Below are 8,242 nucleotides of genomic sequence, written 5' to 3' on the forward strand. Positions count from 1 at the left end.
CGGCGTAAAACGGTTTTCCTTCATTTTTTCAACTTATACTCGACAGATTTTCATGATTTTTTGCACAATGATGTAAAATGGCAATGCCCAAAATTTGACAGAGCCCAATTTTCGAAAAAGAAATTTTTCCGGCCGCTAGAACCGGAAATGTCCCGAAAAAAGCGGTTTTTTGAGATTTTCTCGAGATTTTCTTATTAGTTTTTTGCGATTTTTTGCACATAGATGCACATTAGTACTGCCGAAAAGGTGTCGAAAACCGTTTGTCGAAAAAATTTTTTTTCCGGTCTGTAGAACCGGAAATGTGCCGGAAATCGTCGTTTTTTCACATTTCCGTCACATTTTTTCAACTTATTTAATTGTTTTTTTACAGAAAAATGTTCTTTATGATGATGCCCAAAACTTAGCATTGTTTGATTTCCAAAAAAATCATCCTTTGAATCCGGAACTCCTTAAAAATCGCCGGAACAGGCGAAAACCGGCGTAAAACGGTTTTCCTTCATTTTTTCAACTTATACTCGACAGATTTTCATGATTTTTCGCACAATGATGTAAAATGGCAATGCCCAAAATATGACGGAGCCGAGTCTGATTCCTTTAACACGGAATTTTCCGAAAACTAAATGTTTTTTTTACTTCAGTTTTAATTTTCTCTGAATGATTGATTAAAGTGTCGATATTATTTTTCTTTCACCGTTAAACATCGATGCGTTTCTTAATTGCTTTCTCCGTTCCAATAGATATATAAATCGAAATTTAAAATTATACATTACTTCCATTAAATTCTAATTATTCGTTTTATAAATAGGTAGGTCCATTAAAGTATTACTTGTTGAATATTTCCCCGCTATAAGGGGAAATATTAGTTAAAAAGGCATTTCTCCGATCCTTGGCTACTTACGCCCTTTTTGCGCCCTTAAAGGGGGCGGCAATCCGCCACCACATTGCGAAGTTTGTTTTTGTTTTCATTTGTCTTAGTTATTCAGACAAAATCGCACGGATTTACCTTGATGTTACGCGCATGTTTTTGAGTAATCAAGACACGAATAATTCAGATCAAAATACAAGATGGACGAAAATTCACTCTTGGCTTTTTAAAAGTTATAACTCTTTTCTGACGAACAAAAAACATACAATTTTCATCTAATTGGCGACCAATAATTACATGAAATGTGAGGCTAACACTTCAACTGTAATCATCAGTAATTTCAAGAGTTTTTCATCATTGATTACAAAGATATCCATGGATTACCTCTTCCGAATACCAAACCAACCAACTTAAAGATTTCAGAGACATTTGCTTGACATGAAGAAAACGCTACATCCCCATAACTTTGGACATTAAATGATTGGCAAAATGGTATTAACATTCTATTGAGATGTGAAACTGGTTCAAGTTGAAGAATTGATGAGAAAAATGGGCAGTACGAGAAATATTTTTGCTTTGAAATACAAACTCTTATATGGACAATGTCTCTGGAACAAGTTATATGAGATTTGTTTACCGAGTGACCCCAAAACAAAGTCTTTAATTCTTGGTTCTTACATTCATGAGGTCAGAGGTTTTGTGGATTTTCTAAACTTTTGAAACTTGTGTGATTGTTTTGGTACGTGTTTTGGTTGTTTTCCTGACTATAGACACTTTTGAATGTGTGATTGTTTTCTCTGACTAGAGATACTGTGAGCGTGTATTTAATAAACATATTGCATCTTGGCTTTTAATGCAGGAAATGTCAGTCGAACCCACTGGGTGAAAACATACGATCTGACGAAAATGCAATCTCGAAATCGTAAGGACTGCGTTCGTCTATAAGGACTGGGGATGACAACAAAGTTGCGTGATTGTGTTTATGAATAGGGCGCCGTATCAGTTTTTGACTTTCTGGCGCACAACAAGATTCTTGTTGTGAAATTTTCTGCGGGAGGACTATTTTCCTCAGATGTATAATTTTCAAGTGCCTTCAGAGGTTTACCGTGCACGTGAGAAAATTATGAACAGCTGTTATCAGGTTACCTTCAGCTGAAACAAAACGATAGCCTTTTTCTGAGAAAGGAAGATAATTTTTTGTGCCTTCCACCACATAAGTTTGTTTTGATTTTTTTCCCGTCAAAAGTCACGTGATATTTTTATCTCGATCACTCCGCCTCAACTGGAAATTCCCCTGTGCACCTTAAAAGTAATCGAGTTTTAGAAAAACAATAACAAACTGTGTTATGTGGTGGCGGATTGCCCCTTTAATAACGCCCACGCCTCTCCCGATCGATTTGTGCAGTGAGGCGGAACTCTTGTCTATAGTGTAAAACCTTTAGTCAGGATTAATCAATGTGCGATTTTTATTGAGGAAATTTAACTCACCATGTGGTGCATGTTCTGGACTGTTTTGGTTGTCAACTCGACGGAATTGGAAACTTTCTCTCTAGTTATTTTTCAGACAGTCAGACAGCTTTAAAAGTGACTTTCAGGGATCTTTTTCCTAAGGATTTTTGAAATTTTTGGATGCAATATTCTTTTTTCTTTTTTTTTTTTCTCCTAAAAGTGCCATACAGTGTGCTGGTGATTAAGGAAGCATTGATCACCAACAGTGTGAGTAAACAACAGTGCTTGATCACTAAAGAGGTACACGGCAAAAATATAAACCTTGTCTGCTTGAGCAGATTGATTTACATTCTCGACAAATAAAAGAAGTCGATAGAAAAACTATTGTCCGATATTTCAGGTTGACATATATTCTTGACAAAGAGGTCGATAGAATAAAGCATCTCTTCTTAAAGAAGTCATTGCCAAAAAAATGACAAAACGGTCACAATGCAATTGTTTGACCTTTGCCTTTATGATTCCAATAAAAACTGCTGATTTGGCCTATCCCATTTGTGCTGGTTTCCTTGATTTTTAACAAACTTAGCTTTACTGTTCTTTTGTTATACATTTTTTAATATACATTATATACATATATATATTAATATACATTTTGTGCTTAATCTGAGGTACATTCAGTGTAATTTTTAAAACACATGACTACAATAATATGCAACGTTCCTCACTTTGACATTTTCTTGTTATGAACCCTCGTTACGCTCTTTCTTTATAAGAACCATGAAATTTGAGTTAAGCCTAAGCTTGTTCTTATTTTTTCTATTGTCTAGAATAATAGACCTATTGTTTCAGTCTAAGCCTGATTGTTCTTATAAAAAAAGAGTGTATGCTGTTAACCCTTTCAGTACCGAGCCCTTTCTTCTATTTTTTTTAGCCTACACTTTTTTATAAGCGTATCGTAATCATTGAGTTTCAAGCCCGAAGGGCTAGAGGTTAATCTCTAACCTTTCTCAGGCAAGAAAAATTGAAGCCTTAAAATATGCGCCGTATTTTTGATGACGGATTGAATCTAGCAATTCCTTTGTTTTCGAGTGATATATTTTTCGAAATTAAGCGGTAAATTTTAGTTTCAATCTGTCATTTGTGTAAAAACCAGGCGGGTCGCTCATAGCCTGGGAATCCATGCTATGATTTCTTCTTTGATAAACTGATGTCGAAATGTATAGCATGGTATGGGTTGAGAGTTTGAATTTCACAGATCCTAATAACGGTTGAAAACATAGCCAATCAAATTTTGTTATTCTTTTACTGGTCACACTTTCTTAGAGAAAGCGCAACTTTCGAAATTTGGTTTTTATTTTAGTAAGTGAGGACAGCGCTAAATTCGAATTTCCCACTGTAAAAAATGTGAGTCCAATATTGGACTCACAGCTCGAACCTGTCTTGTGTACATCAAATTATAAAAAAACACACGACGGTTCTCCTGTCTAGGTCGCTCATGGCCGCGCAACTTTGGTAGGATTTGTTGGCTTCAAATCCTACCAAGGAGATTGACTTCTAGCCCTTCGGGCTTATACTTCATTGATCGTAATGCCCGAAGTTTTTATCATCTTATCCTGGAGATGAGCTTACTTTTTTAAATACAGTAGAGTCTCCATAACTCGAACCTCTACAATGCCGGACAAAAGGTTGTAGACAAATGAAATTTCAGTGAAAAATGATGAGAAATAGAGCAAAATGACTCTTCTATGTGTCTGAAAGGGGATGGAGGTTAAGAAAAACAATTTTGAAGTCGTTGCATTGCTTTTGAATTGCTTTTAAGGGAACCACAAGCAAAAAATCAGCGTTTTGATACTGGTGTAAGCCAGTTAATCAAGCCCTTGTGGTTTGCCCTTGCGGTTAGACTGCAGTGGGTGACTTTCAAAGACTTTTGGGAACTTGTTTTTGATCGATATTGAAGTATTTTGCAAATATTGCAGAAGTCTACCAACCTTTTGTCCAGCATTGTATTACTCGAACGTCTCCTTAACTCGAACAAATTCGTTGGCAGCATGAAAATCTACTAATAAACTCATATAAAAAAACCTCCATATATCGAATGTTCCCCTTTTTTGGCTCCATAACTCCAATTTTGTTTTCCTTTCCTGAACTTGAAAAATATAAGCAATCTGATTGGCTGAGAGACAAACCATATTTCTTTTTTGAAAATTTTGATTTTTGGGCCTTGGGTCGAGTTTTCATTTTTTTCAAAATCTTAAACTGCTACAATCAGACCTTTAAATAATAAATAATTCGAAAGTTACTGAAGTACGGCGCATTTTTAAGGCTTCACTTTTTCTTGCCTGAGAAAGGTTAGAGATTGAACTCTAGCCCTTCGGGCTTTAAACTCAATGAGTCCATCTGCAAGTGTAAGGGGGAAATATTTAGTCGCATTTGTGCGAATCTTGTTATACTAAAATCCATTTAATGCAGTACCTCTATCGTTTTTTTCCGAACTTCCGTTCGTGAAAGAAGGTTTTTTGTGAGAATTCTCCTTCATTCAACAGTTCATTATGGTATGCTTTTAGTATTGAGAGATTGGTATTCTTAATGATGGGTTGCTCTCAACTTGCTCGGTCCACTGCTTTCTGCATGTCCACGTTTGTAACTCAGTCAGAGAGTAAAAACTAAATTTGATCAATTTTCCGATTTCACGATGCTATGAAATTTTAATTACATAATCGGTTGTTTTCGGAAGCAAGGTTTGAATGATAATTTATTTGCTTTTACTTTAGTTAGTAACGAAGTGAATTAACTTTAGAAGAATGCCTTTATTTATCTTGCAGTGAAGAAACTTTGTATTTTGAATTTCCCGTGAAAATGAAAACCGCGTTAAATTCGGTTTGATGATAACAAAAAAAGTTTTGTAAACAGTGCTTCTAGCAGATCAAAATGTAAAAAGGTGTTGTCAAGTGACAGATATATGAAATTAGAGTCTATTGAGGGTTGCACGAGCGTTTGGTGTCGAATCAAGGTAAAGTTGGTTGATCTTAGAAATGTTTTGCTGATGAACTGGGTAGCTCAGAATAATTACACAAGCTGAGATGTTGGAAAAACCTTTGTGAACTCCTTTCTCACCAAAGTCATCCCAGGTAAGATCAAACGAATGACTTAAATCGGAAATTTTGTCGTCAAAAATCGACGGATAAATCGAAAATTTGGGTTTTTCGAATCCTTGTCCGACTTTTTCTGAAATTTAGCTATTTTAGGGACAGAAATCTATATTTTTCCGTTTTCTGTAGCCCTTTTTTTCTTTATAATATGGGTGACACAGTATACTAACGAACAAATAAAACGGTACACTAATGACAACAAAATAACCTCCCGCCTAGGCACTAAGTGATATCGCCAGAGGTGTGAGGCTACATAAAAGAAGGAAAACAACTGAAGTGACGATATCCACCTCACGAAGAGGGTGACAAAATGCGCCAAAAAATTTGAAATGAAATCCTAACCCTTTAGCTTAGAGCAGTGAAGTCAGTAAAATATATGGTCTGTACGCATATGTACTAATTAGCCTCGTTAGAGAAAATATGACAGCCCTAAGACAAATGTGTATTGTTAAACTCTCTATATAAATGGAAATAGGATTGATTTATAGATGTTATATAAAAAGTTTCGGTAATGGTAATACAAACATCCATTCATTAAGTTTGTAAGCTAAAGCTTCTCGTTTTAATTAACTTTTCATTAAAATTTGTCTATGTGACGAAAATATTTAATCCCATCTTAGCAAATGATTATTTGTTCTATGTTTGGGTGAGTTGGATCTTGTTAAGTGCCGGCAGAAGAGATTATATGTGACAAAGGAGTAAGATCAGAGTGTTGTCAAAGGGTGTCTGAAACTTTTTATAAAAACAGTGGAAATCTCCATAACTCGAATACGCACGGGGAACACAAATTTGTTTAATTTGCGGAAGTTTCAAGTTATGGAGTAAGGTTTGTAAGGCATTGTTAACTGAAGAAACGAGAAAACTTGCTCGAGTAAAGGAGATATTCGAGTTATAGAGGTATGCGTAAAGATGATAAATTTACTCTTGCGAATGGTTTATTTTTCAGAGACAGATGTTATATGATGTTATTCGATGATGCAAAATCCAGAAATTTCGTGAATACGATGATGCAGGAGTATTTCTTAATATTCATTCAATCGTTTATTCGTTTATAGTATTGTTTGAGATTGATGTCGCAGAGGGCTCAATGAAATCAGAGCCAAGTAAAATATTAAAAGATATCTTTCATCACAAAATAAAAAAGTACACTACTTCGAGTTTCGTGCTACTGCACTTTTCAAGAACAAAATAATTATCCGTTTATATGGAAATAACCGAAAACACTGTGCGTTCAACCGCATTCACGCAATTTCTGTTCACGCAAAGTTTCCCAGTCCACTCTCTTTTTGTGACTATGCATTCAAACAATTTTTTTTCAATTTCACGCATTCACGCAAGTGGGCCCCATGAATGAATTCATGAATTCAGAAATTTGTATCAACATCCTCAAAGTCTTCTTGTTGTTCTGGCAATCCCGATGAAAGGAGTTCGGTCTCCATAATGAGTTTTGTCGCTTCCTTTTGTCACATGCACAACATTACATGCCCAATTCTGGAGCGTTAAAAAAACGTGTTACTATATATTATGTCTGATACGAGAACTATAAGTAATTATATTAAAGTATTTAACCGCTTTAGGGGCCTTGTTTAGGAATCTACCCAGTTTGAAATAGAATTGATTAGAAAAGTCCCGTGTTTTTTGGACAAGTACTTTTATTCCCATTGTAGAATGTCAACAGTTCGAAGAGATTTTAGAGTTTAGCTATTTTGGCTTGTTCAATTTTCCAGCATGATCAAAGTAATATGGATATCATGCAGGAAATAATTGCAACTCTGGATCTCTGTAAAAAATTTTTAATCTTTTGGTGTTATTGGAACCCTTAGCGATGTGTTCGTTCAAAATTTGATGGGTTTTTTCCCATTTGCTCCAATTTCATTTTGAAATATTTAGAGGAAATTGAGCATGGGTACTTAGGGTTTTCAGGGTTTTTGAAACCCTAAGAGGCCTTTTAGACGTGTGCAAAAAAGGGTTTTTACCATTCTTATACATTCAGTTGCGCTTAACCCTTAGAAGCCAGAATACGTATATATACGTTTTGAAAAGGCCATTTTACCGATACACAGTCTTTTGGTCATAACTCCTGACCACTTGGGATTCAGAGAAAAAAATCGCTATTTTTTGTAGCTGAGAGAAGGAGCTTTCCAACGATACCAAAGTTGATACCTGAATTGTTTGTCCTGGTCGAGAAATTGCCTTTGAAAGAAAAAATTTCCAGAAAAAAATGATGAAATTTTTGGCCTTTTTCAAAAAAGTAAGCGGCTTTGAAAGGTTAACAAAATTTTTTTAAATCTTTAAAACTGGTTCAAACTGTCCAAAATGACTACTGATACTAAGAGAAAGTAGATAAAAGCATTTTAAATGAAAAATGAAAAACAATTGAGTCCATGTTAACCCTTAGAAGCCAGAATACGTATATATACGTTTTGAAAAGGCCATTTTACCGATACACAGTCTTTTGATCATAACTCCTGACCACTTGGGATTCAGAGAAAAAAAATCGCTATTTTTTGTAGCTGAGAGAAGGAGCTTTCCAACGATACCAAAGTTGATACCTGAATTGTTTGTCCTGGTCGAGAAATTGCCTTTGAAAGAAAAAATTTCCAGAAAAAAATGATGAAATGTTTGGCCTTTTTCAAAAAAGTACACGTTTTTTTTTTTTTAAGAAACACACTTTTAAGAAACATGAGGCTCAGAATGCCTAAAAACTAAGAAACATCTAAGAAACATGCTGAGGCTGAGAATGAGAAAATAGCATTTTTTAATTCGTTTTTTTAAGAAC

The sequence above is a fragment of the Clytia hemisphaerica genome, unplaced genomic scaffold, assembly GCF_902728285.1.
Source record: "Clytia hemisphaerica strain Z4C2 unplaced genomic scaffold, Clytia hemisphaerica genome assembly, whole genome shotgun sequence".
NCBI lineage: Eukaryota > Metazoa > Cnidaria > Hydrozoa > Leptothecata > Clytiidae > Clytia > Clytia hemisphaerica.